We start from the raw sequence: 18,732 nt of genomic DNA on the forward strand, positions 1-18,732 counted from the left end.
TCAGGTCTCCACGGCTCTAGGTATCACCTGGAAGCTTCACATTCCCCACCACCCCGCAATCCTCAGGGAAGGTGGAGCGCGCCAATGGGCTAATCAAGGGTCACCTGACTAAACTCTCCTGAGAGCTCTGAGACTGCTCCGGGAACATGAAGACCTGCACTTACCCAGTCTTGCCTTGAATCTCGACCTCCTCAGCTGACCTTCCCACCACTGCATCCGGGAGACCAAGTCCTGCTCAAATTGCTTCAGCCAAAGCCACTGCAGCCTCCATGGACCGGTCCACACACAGTCATTCTCACCACGCCTGCAGTGATAACACCTCTGGGAGACCCCTCCTGGCACCATCTCTCTCGGGTCAAACATGCCCCCGAAGACAAACAGTATGCATGTTGTAACCTGGGTCCTACTAGGATGATGCGCATTTCTTGTCAAAATCTCCCGGAGCCCAGTGTCCTGTGTGTGGAAATTCAAAGTTAGGGAGACCTTTGTCTCAGGATCCACGGAGACTACCACTTGGTGGGTACCGTGCAGTGCCCACAGGCCGGATGCACAGCACCCATCACTCTCACCCTAACTCTTTCGTTGATTACCAACCCTATGAACTCCTTGCTTCTTTACCATCAAACCTTAGATCACTGTAAGAATTCCTACAAAGAATATGGGAGGTGCCCTTATCTGTCATGTACAGTGTACCTTCCAGACAAAGGTCAAATGTTCACTCTGGTCTGTCATAATACGGTTTCAATACGAATTAAGTTAGCTATCTTTTCTGATCCTTGGGACCTACGCTGGGTACAGGGAATCCAAGCCACAGGGTACACGGGCTGGCATTCCTACCCAGTGGCAACATTGTCCGTCTCAAGGGAATATGTCCCGACACAATATGCCACAGTCCAAGTCTCCCAGGACATCCTCCATTCAGAGCAAGTCCTACAAAATCAGCTAACATCATCAGAAAAGACAGAGACACCCTCAACCTGGGTTCATATAATCCAAAACACTCTACCCTTCCTGACTGACTCCTTGGGACTAATACTCCTGTTGTATCCTCTGTGCTTCCCTTCAGAGGCCTCTACTGGCGGCAGCTCCAATTAATCTCAATACCACTATGACCAAGATAACGGACGCTGCTTGCCAGACTCCCCAACTCTCAGTCCCCCTATGGGACTCCAGTCACAGCTACCCCTGCTATCCAACTGATACCCTTTGTGCTTTCATTCCCGCACTTCAACATTTCAGTGAAAGGATAGATACCTCCTTAGAAAAAACCTCTGTGTCTTTAGCATCATCACAAAGACAGCTCCCCTCCCTGGCACAGGTCACTCCAAAACCGGTGGGCTCTGGACCTGTTAAAAACTGATAAGGGGGCACCTGCCTGTTCATCAAGGAAGAATGTTGTTACTGTATCAGTGAGTCAGGGATTATAGAACAAAATGTGGAAGGCTTCATGAAACTACGCAAAGACGTGGAAAGGGAAAGCGGCGGCTCCAAGTCTCCACTGACATGGTTTCAAAATCCTATAGTCTCATGGCTCCTCCCACTCTTGGGGCCAATACTAATGATAACTTTATTTTTTTCTTTTTGCTCCTTGCCTCCTAAAATTCACACAGGCTCGCATTCAGGAAATGTCTCCTACCACATTTAACCAACTTTCTACCCATATTCTTGCATCCCTGCAGAAGACCCTCATAACCAGGCCTGAGCCACTCCTGGCTCTCTGCCAGAACCAGAGAGCAGTGATGAGGGAGGAGCACAAGAGAAGGGGTTCATAAACGGGCTGGCCCAGGACAAAGAGGAGCGGCGAATGTGCGTGGTGGGGCAAGGGGTGGAATGTAGTTATATCACAATCCCTGGGAACCATCCTTATGTCACATCAAGAGCTGGGTGCTTGATTTGTTGCCCCAGCCCCCCAGGACTAACCCCCTTTCAGGTTTCTCCTATGGCTGCAGATTACCAACTTGAAGTGGACTCGAGACCATGGGACCCGACCCTGGGAGAGGGTTCAGGCTCGCTTGCTCTGTCCTGTACCCCACCTTTAAACACTGAGCCTACAAAGCCTGTGCTTCCCTAGTAAACTTGAAGTGTTGACAACCACTCTGGGTGACACTGGGAAGAATTGTTTAGTTTGGTTTTCTGCGGGGTTTCTACTTCTCTGTGGAAACTTTCCAATTTTTGTCTGACTCCTCCATCTCACATTCTAATTCCTTATGACCCTGGGGCCAGAGTGCCCCCCAATCAGTGCTCTTTGGAGTGATCTGTTTATCCTCTGTGGATCAGATCCCAGCAAACTGACCTTCCCAGTTGGGAATCTTCCCCCAGTCGTCTCAACATGGGTTGCTCAGCACGCCACAGGATAAACAGGCGACTGAAGCATCAATTCTGCTTGAGTCTCCTGAGAAAAAAAGCCTTCTGTGTTAATGCACGTATGCAGACATATGTGAGATTGTAACAGATTGCTCTGAAATGTGCCTGGCTGTGCCCCTGGCTGTCCCCTCACTGCCTCCTGCCATCAGCATCCACTGGTGCAGGAGCTTGAGCAGCGCTGCCTGCTGGCAGCTACTGAGTCATGGCATCCCGAAGTTCGAGTCTGAAGACTGAGTGAAAATTCCTAAAGATTTTTTTCTTAAACCAAGTTATCAGTCCATTTCTTCTGTCATTGGGAGGATGGGACGGGGGGACTACTCACAGCACCTGGTGGAGATGTTGGTGGCATGAAGTCAGATGGCAAATCTAACTTGTAAAGTGGGGTGTGAGTACAGGGGCTTGCCGTTCTCGTGAGCCTCAACTCTCTTTTTCCTCTCTGCAGTTGAGAGACTACCAAAGGAAAAACATCTTGGGGTCTCCTGCAGGAGTTAAGAAAAAAAGAAGAAACATGGCAGTAGGCCAGAGACAACCACTTCCAGTGGTTGTATGTCATCTAAGGATGTAAGTCTTGCTCAGCCAGGCTTCCTGGGAGAGGGGTGTTCCAGGGGCAGCCGAGTGAGAGGTGAAGAGCATGGAAGAAGTGGGTAAGAACCCTGGGTCTGAGTGCGGCCTCTCTGTAGCTCTGCTGGGGATCTGATTTGGGGTGACACTGTTTAAGCTCTTTGTCCACCTGTGAGTCAGGGTGCTACAGCTCTACTTAAATCTAGGCAGCATCCGTGAGAGGATTGTGCGTTCATCCCTTCGTGCGGGTCCTTGTGTGCAGTGAGCCTTCAGTACAGGGCATCGATATGGACTTCTTGCTCTGGCAATTTCCCTCATCCCCAGCCTCAAGGGGAAGCCAGGCATTGAGAACACCCTCTCCCTTTAGGGCGGCACAGATGAGCCCCGGGTGCTTGGGTTTAGGCAACCACTGAAGTGGAGTCTGTCTTTGCCACCTGCTTGCTGGGTGATCACAGGGAAAATCACATCCTTCCCGGGTCTCAGTTTCCTCACCTGGAAAAGGATACTTCTGGGGGGCCTCCCCGGTGGCGCAGCAGTTGAGCGCTGGGTTGCGAAGCTGCCCGCTGCCTCTGAGGCGCCGGTTCGATCCCCGGCTGCTCCCAGTCACCAGAGGAGGGTCCCACATGGCGCGCAGACCTCTCCTGCCGCCCGCTGCTCCCCTCAGCAGTGTACTTCGGTCCTTCTGCCTGCTCTGCTCCCCGCTCTGGCTCTGGTGAATTCTCTCACCCTCCCGCGCTTCTGACTATACCCAGTGCATGTATAAACAAAACAAACAAACAAACAAATAAATAAATAAATAAAAGTTGCCTCTATAAAAAAAAAATGATATTGCTGGGACAGATCAGTGTCTTCCAGACTGATTTGGTAGCTTTGATCATCTCTTGGTTCACGTTGCTTTCTGCCTCAGGCGAGGCGGAGAGTGGCCGTTTGGAAAGATGGCGCAGGCCTGGTATGGATCCGTCACCCTTGTCTCCAGCATCCATCGTCCAGAGCTGCTCTCTCTTTCCTTCTCTGGCCTTCTTGTCTTCTCTAAGTCACTTTTCTCTTCCTCCACTTGCCCTTGTTTTTCCCTTTTCACTTCCTGTAGATTCAGGACATTCTGCAGGTGCTGTGTCCGACTTTAACCGCTCCAATGGGGTAGCACTGCCCCCATTGGACAAGAGGAAGGTGAGGCCATGCTGAGACCCCCTCTCTGGCTTGCCCTCTCCCAGCGTGCATGCCCGAGGCTTGTCTGGTTGGGGTACTTGGCCTCTGACTGATTTTATGTTGCCATCATTAACCCTCAATGTGTCCATGTCTGCTATTTCACCTGCTTGGTTGATCGTAGTTTTCCTTCCCGCACATCTTTATCATCTTAGACAAGATAAAATACACTGTGAAGGGTAACAGATCTTTTGGGAAGAGCTTCCAGAGCAGGAGTGTGAGATTTCGGCCTTCCAACCCTTCAGGGTGAATGCTCAGGGGCCCGTCCTACTGGGAGAGTGTCAATAACACCCCCCCCCACACACACACAGGGCTTGCCCTCTGGGCATGTCCCCCAAAGACCAACAGTGCACATAGCGGTTGATTTTTCAAAGTGATGAATTCATTTTAGCTTGGGAGTGGGAAATGCAGGCTTAGGAGAAAGGGGGCTTTTTTTACAGGTGCAAGGATTAAGGTGAGTTTTGTAGCAGAACTGCAAGTACCTGAGGTTAACCAGAGATGAGTAACTGGGACATTCTGCCCCCTTGTCTTTTAAAAATCAACTGGACACTTACCCATCTCCCATGGGCCCTTGGCAGCAGACCCTTTGCTAGGCGGCAAGGTGGGATGTGGCAACTGAGGAGCAGTTGGCTCTGAAGGGTCTGGAGGCTGGAGGGGTGGCTTTTGAGACTGATGTGTAGAGGTGGGCAGTGTTCATCCCCGTGGAGAGCGGGTGACGTGGGAGTCCCGGGCAGAGGGTGGGTGCAGGAGATGATCAGATTCGGAGCCCAGAGAGAACTTGGCAAGAAGGTAAGGTGCCTGGGGTGCCCTGGGCTGGGGGATGACCTCGTCATGATGTGGGAGGGGACACCGAGCTCTGGGTCTCCAGCTGTATTGGGTGGTGTCTCATTGTTTCTTCTGTCTATCCAGGTACATCAGAACATGGAGGTGACCGGCTCACTCCAAACGGAGCAGCACACCAACAGCGAGCTGGCCACGAAACTTGGCCAGCTGCGGGAGAAGCTGGCAGAGCTGAAGGAGCTGGTAAGTCCTGCGCCAGCTTTGAAGGGCTTGGAGGCCTCTGGGAGGGAGGACCTTAGGTCAGGACAGAGGCAGCTCCAACTCAGGGCTGGGGGGCACTGAGGACCCTGCAGTCCTGCCAGGTCTGTGACCACCTGTGCCCTAGGCTCTGACATGAAGTGGTGGGTTCCTCGGGACTGCAGGTCACCTCCCTGCTGGAGGCATGAGCCACTAGGGGAGAGACGAGGAGACGTGGAGACATCCTGGTTCCAGACTTGGCTCTGGGTCGCGCTTCAATGAACAGGGCTGAGCCTCAGCATCCTTCACTTCAGAGAGCACTAGAAAGCAGTTCTGTTGTGGTGAAGGAAGGGGCCTGGGCAGGTGGCAAAGTCCCACAGTGCCTGCCTCAGGAAGAGAGGTCAGTGCCTGTCCCCCCCATCTGTGGCGCAGATCTGGGAGGTGCCTCGGTAGCGGGAGCCAGCAGCAGCGGTGGTCTCCACTCTGCTGCTCCACCACAAGTCCGCTGAGGCAGTTGCTCCTCAGAGCTGCCCTTTTCTGCACGCTTCCTGGGTTATGGGCAGGACCAATCAGGTGCAAGCTATGGGCTGATTGGTACTAAGTGGCCCAGTCAGTCAAGGATGAAAAATGGTGCAGGGCTTCCCTGGTGGCCTAGGGGTTAAGTCTCGGCACAGTTACCACTGATGTCTGAGTTTGATCCCTGGCCAGGATCTGACCCACAGGGCGCAGCAGACCTCTCCTGCCTTGCCGGCTGCTCCCCTCAGCAGTGTGTTTCAGTCAGTCTGCCTGTTCTGCTCACTCTACACCTCTGGCCAATACCCCAGTTCTTCTGCACAAAAAAAGAAAAACGGTCCAATCAGACTTGATGTTGGGACACCCTGAAGAGTGATATAAGCCAGGGTTAGAGGGAGCTGAGGGGCTCTGTTCCAACCTCCAAAGAAAGAAGGGGAAGACTCTGTTCCTGGCCTCTCAAGAAAGGAGAACCAGAAGCTGAAAGAAGACAAGCAGCATCCAGTAGCCAACCTCTGCAGGGGAAAGAGAGGATGAAGAACTCTGTCATTGACTGGGCCTCCAGTCAGTGTCTGACATCACCTGAAAGGAGCACCAAAGGCTCCAGGCCTCATGTCTGAAAGAGCTGTTTGTTGTTGGTGTTGTCCAGCAACTCACAAAGAGCTTTTAACCCTTCGTGTCTCTGACACCGGCTGGGATCCCAACTGAAAAGGGTAGTCACGGGGCATGAGGATGGGATGCCAGGATAGGCCGCAGTGGCACCCACCTGCCTGGGCTCTAAGACAGGAGGGCTGCCAAAAAGCCCCAAAGCCAAAACCAAGGGCTGGAGCAATACAGACCCCATACGATAGGGGCCTACAGGCTGGAGCCGATGGAAGGATAGTGCCCAGTAGGGGACTCATCACTGTGATTCTCAACCGTGTGCACAATTGCAAGAGACTTCAGGCTCTGGAAACAACCACCTTGGTGGCCTCCCCTGGTGGCGCAGTGGTTGAGTGTTGGGCTGCGAAGCTGCTTGCAGCCTCTACTGCCCGCAGCCTCTGCAGCGCCGGTTCGATTCTGGCCACAGGTGAGGGTCCCACATGACGCGACAGTCCTCTCCTGCTGCCCACTGGTCCCCTCAGCAATGTACTTCGGTCCTTCTGCCTGTTCTGCTCCCTGCTCTGGCTCTGGTGAATTCTCTCACCCTCCCATGCTTCTGACTGTACCCAGTGCTTGTATAAATAAAATTAAAAAAAAAAAAAGTTCTGTTTGCAGAACTTCTAACCTCCTGGACCCCCCTGTGCAGAGTAAGCAGGTGCTCTAGGAGACTCTGGCTCCCTTTAGGGCGGCAGGTGCCAGCACACCCGCAGAGGACCTTACACTACTTCAAAGGAAACCTGCACCCCCCTGATCACTGCAGCACTTTTTACAGTAGCCAAACTGTAGAAGAGATGGTACATAGATAATAGGATACTACTCATCAAGAAACATAAACTCATGCCATCTGGGGCAACATGGATGGAGCTAATTGAAATAAGCCCAAAGGAGAAAGACAAATATGTCACTTAGATATATGGATATAGAAAAATTAAACAAAGGGCTAGTTTAAGCTATCCCGTGAGTCTCCCAGGTGGTGCCTGACTACTGGCTGGGGCTGCAGACCAGCCCAGACTTTCTGGCCTGGCAGCTGGATGGTGGACTGACCCTCTGTAGTTTGGCATCAAACTCATTTGATGACAAAGCCTGACTCCAGCTGACTGAATCCCCCATTGTGTCTTGTTTTACCTACACCACCACTGGGTCCCCAGCCTCTGCTGTTTGCTGAGTCTGAGATGGATCTTGTACTTGATGCTGCATGTAATTTTTTGTTTGTTTGTTTTTAAGATTCATTTTTTATTTACTTATGCATACAAGAACTGGGGTATAGGCCAGAGGGGCAGAGGGTGAGAGGATTCACCAGACACAGAGTAGGGAGCAGAATAGGCCGATCCACTGAAATCCACTGCTGAGGGGAGGGGTGGATGAGACAGGAGAGGTCTGCTGCCCCATGTGGGTTGCTCCCTGGCCAGGATCAAACTCAGATCTAAGCAGTGATAGCATTCAGGCTTAAACCTTATGCCACCAGGGAGGCCCTGTTTTTATTTTTTTTATATCTTTTGATATTATTTAAAATAATAGAAGCACTCCTACTGCTCTACTTTCATAATAAACACGCTCCTTCCTCCCTGCCTTTGGCTCAGGTCGGATTTACACTTGTCTTTGTCACCTTTACTCAGTGTCCATCTCTCATGACAGAGCAAGCTCTATGTCTCCAGGGTCCTCTCTCTGCTCCCCATTGTGTCTGCAGGGGAGGCAGCTTGGGGAGGCAGGAGCCAGCCAGGGAGAGGGATGCTGGGAAGTGAAGGGGAGGCCAAGGCAGAGAACACTTGGGAGATGCTCCCTGGTTCACTGAGAAAAGCATTTCTCAAAGTGTGGTTGTGGAATCCTTGAAGTCACCCAGAGCCTGTCACAGGAGCCACGAGGTCAAAACTATTTTCAAAATGTCACTTAGACACCATTGGCTTTTTCACTATTTTGCCATCTGCTGAGGTAAAACTTACTAAAAATGGAGCTTATATTACTAACTGCAGTTATTCTTCACAAGCACTTACCTCAGAAACACAACTCCCAGCCAGTTTCATTTCAAATTGTCTTGGTTGAAGCATTAAAAATTATCTTCATTATTCTGTCATCTTCAAATCCACATTTTACAGCACCTGATGCGAGGACACACAAGTGCACACAGAACACTCCTGCTGCGTTCCCAACTACCATGTGCCAAGAAACATATTTGCATGAGATGAATTAGACTATTTTTCTTTTTTTTTGTAGGCAATACCATCTTCACATGAAGGAATGAATGACAAAATCTGTGGCTATTTGATTTGGTTAATTAGCAGACATTGTCCTGAACTTGAGTGTGTGCTCCTTTAAGAAAATCAACTGACAAGGGCCTCCCCTGGTGGCACAGCAGTTGAGGGTTGGGCTGTGATCCTGGCCACTGGTGAGGGTCCCACATGGCATGCAGACCTCTCTTGCTGCCCAGTGCTCTCCTCAGCAGTGTATTTCCTTGTTCTGCCTGTTCTGCTCCCCACTCTGGCCCTGGTGAATTCTCTCACCTTTCAGCTCTCTGACTGTACCCAGTTCTTGTGTAAATAAATAAATAAATCTTTAAAAAAAAAAAAAAAAGAAAATCAACTGGCAATTGATAACTGAGAGTAACTTCACCTTGACCAAATATAAGTGCTCAGAAAAAAACAGAATCATGAAAACTGTGTCCTATCACTTGCCAACTTCCAGTACTACTTTTACTTTTTGGATTTGTAGTGAAAAATAATTTTTTCATAGACTTCAACCAGAACCACAGTTAAATGCAGAAGGAAGCATGAAATTCCTACTGTCTTCTAATGAGACAGACAAGATAAACAACGAGACAGACAAGAAGACAACTGCAAACATAAAACACGTGAAAGATCCACTCTTCTCATTGCCCTGATTATTTTCAGAAATACGTTATTTTTCTTAAGAACACTTTCTATTAACATGCTTGGATTATTACTATTATTCTAAATAAACAGCTGCATGATCAAACTCAGCTTTATTCCCAGTGTGGTCAATATGGGGAGCGATACCTTCTAAACAAGATTATACTTGGCGTCCTCCCTAATTCGTAAGACTGGTCATGGATCCGGGAAGGAAAATACTGAGAATCACAGACCCAGCGCTTGGGTCATGGAGACAGGGTGACAAGCTTTGGGTGAGGAGAGGAGGGGCCAGAGCAAAGCCCCAGGGCCCTAGTCTGGTTCTCATAGTTCCAGGCCCCAGGGCTGTGTCTAGGGCAGGAAGGTTACTGTTGGGGACACCCCACTACCCCCTTAGCCTCCCTTCTGTCTCCACCACCTGTGCTGGGCCCTGGACACTTGTGACTCCTCCCCAGTTCTCAGTCCCCAGTGCCTGGAGGTTCCCAGAGAACCAGTCAGCATCACTGCCTGCCCAGGTAAATCTCCACCCACCAGCCTGGAGTCAGAAGCTCCCCAGACCCCAGCAGTGCTGGTCATGGAGCCCCCAACCCTCCTCCTGCTGCTTCTCTCCAGGGCTCTGGCCCAGACAGACACCTGGGCTGGTGAGTGCAGGGTGGAGGGAAAAGGCTTCTGCAGAGGAAGCTGCTGCCTTAGGCCCCTCTTTCACCCCCGTGGCCCCCTCAGTCCTGGTCCCTTTCTGCCCCCCCCCCCGCCTCCTCCTTTTGTCCCCTGAGTCTTGCCCCCTCTGGACCCGCTGCCCATGTTCAGTCTCTGGAGCTCCCTCCCTCCTGGACACTTTCTCCCCTGCCCCATCTCCCCGGGACTCAGGACCCGCCCCCGGGAGGAGGGTCCACCTGGCTTCACCCCTCCCCGCCCCCAGGCTCCCCCTCTCTGAGGGTGTTAGAAATGGTGATGTCCTGCCTGGCCTCCAGGAGTCCAGGTGCATCGCGGGGGGCTACGTGGACGACACAAAGTTCGGGTTCTGTTATAGGACAGGGAGAGGGGCAGCCCAAGCCCCGCAAACCTGCCCATTCTAAATGGGTTCTGCCATCCGCCGCATCAACACAAAACATAGGAGACTTTAATGGGAAGGAACTTTAATAAAACTAGGAAACAATACAGGAAAGGCAAAGAGTCTAGTTTCTAAGTGAAGCACCCAAAGTTACCCATCCCCTCGTGGGTAAAAGTCCATCCATATGGGATCGGCCCAGAACAAGGCCCCAAAGCCTGCTACAAGTCTAAAGCATCTTCCAGTGGGGACCCACAGAAAAGGGTCACAAACAACCGGACAAGCCCGGAAGGAAAAGAGCAAAATCAACATCAAGATAAAAGCTGCCCTTGTCACCTCCCCACGGGTCTCACCCACATCTGTGTTACCCAGTCCACGACCAAAAGACAAGCACAGTTTCTTCACGTGTCTCTAGGCTCCATGCGCCTCCTCCAGGTCTCCTTGCTCCATCCTGCTTCCTTCCTCAGTCTCTTCTTCAGCTTCTCCTCTTCCTGCTCAGCTCCACCCTCCCTTGGGTGGGGCAGGGAACCTCCCCCTTTCCTGGGGACCACCCTGTTACAGTTCGACGGCGACTCCCCGGGCTAGAGCGCGGAGCCGCGGGCCCCTGGGCGGGCGGGCGGGCGGGGCGGGAGGGTCGGGCGAGGAGACGCGGCTCCGCAGACACTCGGCGCGGAGGCTCCAAGCGCTCCTGGAGGCCCCGCGCGGCCGCCGCAGCCAGAGCCGGGCCGGGGAGCAGCGCGGGCCGGGGCGGGTCACCGCTCCCGCCCCACCCCCCCCGAGTCTCGGGGCCCCGTGACCCCCGAGGCCGTGGCCCCTGCCAGGCCCTTGACCGGGAAGAGCCCGCGGGACTTTCACCCTTTAGGTTTTATTTAAGTTTGGGATTATTCAGGGCGGGAGATCGGGTGCGGGCAGGAGACCACGGGGTGACTGACAGGAAGGGCGGGCTCAGGGTCTCCCACGATCCAGAGGACTCTGGGCTGCGCCGCGGGGCCCGACGGCGCCTCCCCCGCGGGCACGACCAGCTCCCCACGACGGCGCCGGGGACGCGCCCTGGGCGGGGACCTGCGCGCCTGGACCCGGCGGGCCCGCGGCTCAGCTCCCCGGCGCGAGGGGGAGGGGAAGGTCGGGCAGAGCAGGACGGGAGCAGCCTGGGGGCGGGTGCGTGGAGGGGCCCCCAGACTCCTGGGGATGGGGAAGGAGGCGCCGCAGCTCAGAGGTGAGAGGGCTGCGGGGCCTTTGATCTCCCTGAGGCGCGCACCCCGCAGGGAAATGGAATCATGGTGAGGAAGCGCCCCCTTCTGGCCAGAGAGGGAGCTGTCGGCCACGTTTTCCAGCTCTGGGATGGAGACTGGCCCAGAGGCTCCTACTTTTTCTGAAGGACAGTTAAGGAATCCAGTTCCTCCTGAGAAAGAGGGGAGACCACCCATGAAATCACCCTTCACTGGATCCTTTTGACCGGCGCCATCTTAGGAGCAATGAGTTTCTCTCTCGAGATCTTGTTTTTTGGTCAGAGAACATTTTTGGAGATCTCACTCCTGCCTGTCTGTGTCATCACCCTCCACCCAGGTCAGCAACAAAATGCTCAGAGACCTGCATCCCACCCTGGGCTCTCACCTGCTATCCCGGACTCCCAGACCAGGCTGGTTTCTGGGGTTTGTGCCCCTCCCTCCATCTACACTGTTCTCTCCACTGGAGGATGGTCACATGAGGCTGCTTCAGTGTCCATGGAGGAAACAAAAAGCATTAAAATTCCATTTCTTCCTACTCAGGCCCCCCAATCGCCATATGTGACCCATCACCCCATCTCTGAGCATGAGGTCACCCTGAGGTGCTGGGCCTTGGGCTTCTACCCTGATGACATCACCCTGACCTGGCAGCGAGTTGGGGAGGACCTGACCCAGGACACAGAGCTGGTGAACACCAGGCGGGGGGGGCAGTGGGGACTGGAAACTTCCAGAAGTGGGCAGCTGTGGAGGTGCCTTCTGGAGAGGAGCAGAGATACACATGCCATGTGCAGCATGAGGGGTTGATAGCACCCCTAGTCCTGAGATGGGATAAGGAGGAAATGTGGGCACAGAGGCTGACTCGGGGCCATCAGAAGCCCTTCTGGAGACCTTCAGAGAGTCAGACCAAGGCCTCAGGTTCAGGGTCTGACCTTCCCTTCCCTTCCAGTGCCACCTCCTCAGTTCTCCATCCTTGCCGTGGTCCTCATTTCCAGCTCGGTTTTCTTTAGAGGTGCTCATTGGACACAAGGTGGCTTCATGTGTGAGGGGGTAGAAGAAGTGCTCAGGTAGGGAAGGGAGTGGGGGATCTTGTCCACTGGGGGCTTTCATGTCCCAGGGAGAACTTGCCCTGCCTGGTTAATGGGAAGTACCATCCACACACACGGGTGTTGCCCAGAGGGCATTTGGTCCAGTCCCCCTTCATCTCCTTTCCTCATTTTTCCCAGTCCTGACCTGGGTCTTTAGTCCCAGTTCTGGAAACTTCCCTGTTCTGCAGGATTAGAAGATTCCTTTAGGACTTCTGACCTGACTACTCCCTGGTCTCACCTGATGCTTCTTCCCACAGGAGGACAAGGAGGAAGCTACACTCAGGCTGCAAGTAAGTGTGGTCAAGGCTTTGATCCCTGAGCCCTGGGAATGGTGTAGATGGAGCCCATGAGAGAGTCACTCTCATCAGTTTCTCCTGTGGTCTCCTCTCACCAAGTTTTGTTGTGTTCTCCCCCAGGCAGCCACAGTCCCTGTGCTCTGAAGTGTATCTCCGCCCCTATAGGTGAGACCCTGGAGAATTGCAGTGGGGGTGGGGATTGAGGCAGAGAGGCTGGGACTATGCAATGGGGATGCTTTCAGGAGGACATCTTGGGAATGCAGTGGACCATTGATAATGTTAACACTCGGGTAATGAGTGAGCTGTCAGGGGTGAAGATGCCACCACATCCTAGCAGGGGCCAGGACAGGAGGAGGGGTCCTGCCCAGCTCCTTACACCTCAAGCCAACCATAAACCTCCTCCTCTTCTGCAGGTCCAATGCTTTTTCAGTCCCACTCAGAAGCTCCTTCTCCATGGAACTGTATTTATTGGGGTGTTGTTCTGACACTCTTTACACTGTGTGAAATTTGAATTACTTTATTCTGGGGCTTGATGTTAATTGACTTCCCATCATTTTATATTGTGTACCCTGTCATTCTTGTTACACACACACACGCACACACACACACACACACATGCGCACATTCCCCTCTCCTTGGGAACCAGACCCTCACTCAGCACTGGGGTACTCTGACCCTCTGTCTCTGGTCCCCTCAGAGCCTCCCTCTCTGCAGTGTCTCTACTCAGCAGTGCCTGGGCAGCCCCAGGAGTCCCTGCACCTCCTGCCTCTGCCCTTGTGGGCAACCAGCCCCTCACCCTGCATGGCAGTGAGGAGGCGAAGGCCAAGTCCTGAGGTCAGTGACCAATAGAGGAGACAATTTACCTTTTTCTTTTCTTTTCCCCCTCATTGTATTATTCAGTTGAGGTTAGCATTGGTTTACACACTGTATGTGTTCAGAGGCAAGGGTCACATCTCTTCAGATGTTTGTTACCACATCACACCCACCCTAAGGGCACCCATAGTCTTCACTACAGTCCATCGGGCCCTCTTCCTACTTTGTTTCCTACTCTTACCCCCAGCCATAGCTTCAATTCTACAGTCATATATATAGAATATGTTTTGGTTTAGTTTCATCTGTCCCAACTTTGTTTCTTTATATTCCAAATATGAATGAAATCATCTGTATGTAACTTTTCCTTCAAATTTATTTCACTTAGCATAATCCCATCCATATCTATCATGTTGTTGCAAATTCAATATTTCATCTTTTTCACAGCTGAGTAGTATTCCATAGTGTGTATAGCTTGTGTTCTTTATCCCCTCATCTGCCGTTGGGCACTTAGTTTGTCTCCATCGCTTGGTTATGGTGGACAGCGCTGCAGTGACCGTAGGAGGCGCACATTCCTCGGAATTAGTGTTTTTACCTTCTTTGGATAAATACCATGGAATGGGATGCTTGACCATATGACAGGTCTATTTTGAGGAACCTTCATTTTTTTTTTCCCCATAGGGGCAGGACCAATGTGCTATCCATAGAAAACAGAGGTACCAAGTTACCGCCCCGCCTAAGGAAAGGTGGGGCTGAGCAGGGATGAGAAGCTAAGGAAGAGGAGGAAGACATGGAGCAAGATGGGGAAAGGAGACTGAGGAGGTGCATGGAGCAGAGAGACATGTGAAGAAGAAACCACGCCTTGCTTCTCACTTGGACTTGTTCCATGGAGTTGGGGACATGGAAAGAGACATGTGAAAGAGATTAAAAACATGGGTGAGAGACTCATGGGGAGGCTGACAATGACCGCTGTTATCTTGTCATGGATTTAGATTTTGTTCTTTTCCTTCCAGACTTGCCTGGCCCCTCCTGACCCTTTCCCATGGGTCTCTACCAGTAGGTGCCTTAGCCTTGTGGCAGGCGTTCGGGCCCCAGTGGGCCTGCTTTGGGCCCAGCCTGTTTGGCTGGGCATTGACCCATGAGGGGACGGGTAACTTTGGGTGCTTCACTTGGGAACTATACTAACTATATTCTTTCTCTTCTTCTCTCTCTATTGCACACTGATTCTCTATTTTATAGTAATTGTATTAAAGTTCTTTTCTATTGAAGGTCTTACACTTTAGTGTATGTTTTGTCTTTATGCAGCTGATGGCAGATCCCATGTAGAGTGTGCAGTTTTGAAGGTCCAGGGAACCCCTCATTCTGCCCACTGACAGGACAAGACATCATTCCCACCCACCATGTGCCAGAGTTCCTTTTTCTCCACACCTTTCAATGGGTCATTCTCACAGATGTGAGGTGGGAACTCACTGTGGTTTTATTTATTTTTTAAAGATTTATTTATTTATTATTTATACAAGCACTGGGTACAGTAAGAAGCGCAGGAGGGTGAGAGAATTCACCAAAGCCAGAGCAGGGAACAGAACAGGCAGGCTGTCGAAGAAATACACTGCTGAGGGGAGCAGCAGGAGGGGCAGGTGAGGTCTGTTGCACCATGTGGGACCCTCGCCTGCGGCCGGGGATCAAACTGGCTTGCAGAGGCTGCTGGCAGCTTCGCAGCCCAGTGCTCAACCGCTGCGCCACCAGGGGAGGCCTTCATTGTGGTTTGAATTGGCATTTTTCTGACAGCACATGATGATAAACTTGTATCCATATATCTATTGGCCACATGTGTATCTTTTTTAGAAAAGTACCTATTTAGCTCCTCTCCTCTGTTTTGAGGTGTTTTCTTGTTTTGGAGTTCTTTGTAGATCTTGGATATTAAATCCTTATTGGATTGATGATGTACAAATAGTTTCTCCAATTTGATATTGTCTTTTCATTTTAAGGATAGCTTCCTTCACTATGTAGCTTTTTAGTCTGATGTGATTCCACTGGTTCCTTTTTGCTTTTGAATCCTTGGAGCACAGAAGACACTATGGGCAGTGAAAATCCTCTGTATGATATTCTCATGATGGACACAGGTCATTACACGTGTCCAACACCCCAAGAATGGACAATACCAGAGTAAACCCAAAGGGAAACCATGACTTTGCAACTATGACGAGCAGGTCCATTACTTGTAACCCACGTGTCAGTCTGGTCTTAACACGTGATTTGGTCATGATGTGTGAAGAGTTTTATAAGTTGAGGAATGAAGTGTAATTTACTTTAGAAAGCATATTTCATGCTCATACAAGGACATTTAAATAACACTCAAGGATACGCATAAGTCATTCCCCTCCACCCCCAACACCCCAATCAGCCAGTATCTGCTCAAAACCTAGCAATTTATCTTTTCTCTTCCAAATATATGTATCTCCCATGCTCCTGTCTGGGCAATAGTGTTCGTTTTCCCATCAGTAAAGGAGTTCAGGTCACAGAGTTGGGGGAAACATTTGCAAATCACGAATCTGACAAAGGACTGTATCTACAAATAATGCCGAAAACTCAATGATCAGAAAGAAATAACCCAATTTTAATAAGGACAAAAATAGTGTAATAAATGAATGGCACCTCATCTGTAAAAATGTACAAAACTTCTATAATAACGGCAACTGTATTCATAGAAAAGTGAAAATATGAACAAATGCTCACTATCACAGTTAAGAACAGTGACACCATCACACATAGGAGAGACTGAAAATGCGAACTCTGCATAATACCAGGTGCTGTCAAGGGTGTGAACAACAGAAGCCTCATTACATTCATTTTTTTAATTTTTTTTATTTATATAAGAGCTGGGGTACAGGCCCAAGTCGCGGGAGAGTGAAAGGGTTCACCAGAGACCTGATTCACCAGAGTGGGGAGCAGAACAGACCAGACGGACTGAAAGCACTGCTGAGGGAAGCAGCGGGCGAGAGAGGAGATGTCTGCCCTGCCAAGTGGGAGTCTTCCTGGCTGGCCGGGAATCGAACCTGCACTGCGGAGGCTGCGGACAGCTTCACAGCACTACGTTCAACCCACTGTGCCACCGTGGAGGGCCCTCATCACATTCATTTTAAAAGATGCTTTAGGGGCTGAGAGACACATCAGAGCCCTGGGCACTATTGTTGCCTGGTTGAGAACAAAACAGAACCTGGTAAGAGATGACACCACAGGAGGGACAGATGAGGGTGACTCCCCCATGGAGTCCATTTACACTGTCCCCAGGGGCTCAGGGTCAAACCACTGATCTACACTTACCTCCCTGTGGGTAGAAAAATCATGTGAGACCAGGGAGCAGTCAGGTCAGAAGCCTAAAGGAATCTTCTAATCCTGCACCACAGGGAAGTTTCCAGAACTGGGACTAAAGACCCAGGTCAGGACTGGGGAAAAAGAAGAAAGGAGGTGAGGGGGACTGGAGCAAATGCCCTCTGGGCAACACATGTGTGTGGATGGCACTTCCCAATAAACAGGCAGGGCAAGTTCTGCCTGGGACATGGAAGCCCCCAGTGGACAAGATCCCTCACTCCTTTCCCTACCTGAGTGCTTCCTCCTCCACATCACAGCTGCAGCCACCGCAGCTCCAGTGAGCACAGCTCCAAGGAGAACCAGGCCAGCAATGATGCCCGCGGTGGGGATGGAGGACTGAGGAGGGGCACTGGAAGGGAAGGGAAGATCATACCCTGAGCCCAGACCTTATCCTGACCCTCTGAAGGGCTCCAGAAGGGCTCCTGATGGCCCTGAGAACAGCCTCAGTGCCCACATCCTCCTCCTTACCCCATCTCAGGACTTGGGGCTCCAGCAGTCCCTCATGCTGCACGTGGCACGTGTATCTCTGCTCCTCTCCAGAAGGCACCACCACAGCCGCCCACTTCTGGAAGGTTCCATCTCCCCCAGGCCTGGTCTCCACCAGCTCCATCTCCTGGGTCAGGTCCTCCCCATCTCGCTGCCAGGTCAGGGTGATGTCCGCTGGGTAGAAGCCCAGGGCCCAGCACCTCAGGGTGACCTCATCCTCAGAGGTGGGTGGTGAGTCACATGTGTCCTTGGGGGATCTGAGGTGGTAAATCAGAAAAGTCATTTTGTGTTTCCTCCATGGACACTGAAGAATCCTCATGAGAGCATCCTCACAATGGACAAGACAACTGGTGTGGCAGGAAGAAGCATAAACTGTAAAAAAACAGGCTAATCTGGGGAATCTGTGCGATTCTCTATTCCTAAGAAAGTTCTGGAATGAGGAGAAAGCCCAGGGTAGGATGAAGCAGAGGGAGTGGAACACAGACGTTTTATTCCTGACCTGGGTGGAAGGTGAATGACACAGAAAAGCAGGGGATCACATAACTGAAAATGTTCTCAGACCAGAAACAAGACTGAGAGAGAAACTCGTGGTTCTCAAACAGGCCGCCTGGTCAGAAGGACCCGGTGACGTGTGATGTCAGGGACTGTCTGTCTTTCTCAGGAGAGACGGGATCCCTTCACTGTCCTTCAGGAGAAGCCGGAGTCTCTGGGAGTCTCTCTAGTGCAGAACATGAACCCCAGGGGAGTCCCCCTCTCGGGACTAGAGAGAGGACTCATTTCCCGCAGTGACTCCAGGCAGGGGGGGACCGGGAGGCCTCCAGGCCCTCTTACCCGTGCGCTGCAGAGTCTCCTTCCCATACTCCAGGAATGTGCGCAGCCACCTCAAGCACCTGCCCTCCAAATTGTTCCTGAATTCCTCTGCCTCACCCTGGGCCTCCCACTAGCGCGGGTGATCTGAGCAGCCGTGTCCGCAGCGGTCCAGGAGCGCAGGTCTAGTTCAGGCCAGGTAATCAGCGCCATAGTAGGCGAACTGATCATAACCGCGGAGGAGGCGCCCTCGGGCCCCACATCGCAGCCAAACATGTTCTTGGAAGGTGTGAGAGCCTGTCCCCGCCCCGCCACCCGGGATCTCCCCGCCCCACGCCCCCTCCCGCCGGGAATAAACTAAACAGAATGAAACGGGGTGAAAGTCCCGCGGGCTGTTCCCGGGCAGGTTGCAGAGAAGCCTGGAGGGGGAGACCCTGACGACCC

At 51.9% G+C, this 18,732-nt stretch overlaps 1 long non-coding RNA gene and 1 pseudogene across 1 annotated transcript; one reads left to right on the forward strand and one right to left on the reverse strand.

The window, feature by feature from the left end:
• The first annotated feature begins 12,668 nt into the window (after window positions 1–12,668).
• Window positions 12,669–14,893, forward strand: LOC129146313 (uncharacterized). The gene is made up of 3 exons (XR_008552875.1): window positions 12,669–12,807; window positions 12,934–12,978; window positions 14,305–14,893. It is a non-coding gene; the product is annotated as an uncharacterized LOC129146313 (long non-coding RNA).
• Window positions 14,894–17,221: 2,328 nt separating this feature from the next.
• Window positions 17,222–18,732, reverse strand: part of LOC129146276 (class I histocompatibility antigen, Gogo-C*0203 alpha chain-like) — a 2,933-nt pseudogene continuing 1,422 nt past the window's right edge.

Source organism: Talpa occidentalis, unplaced genomic scaffold, assembly GCF_014898055.3.
Source record: "Talpa occidentalis isolate TD23 unplaced genomic scaffold, MPIMG_talOcc4v2.1 talOcc4.2, whole genome shotgun sequence".
NCBI classification, from domain to species: domain Eukaryota; kingdom Metazoa; phylum Chordata; class Mammalia; order Eulipotyphla; family Talpidae; genus Talpa; species Talpa occidentalis.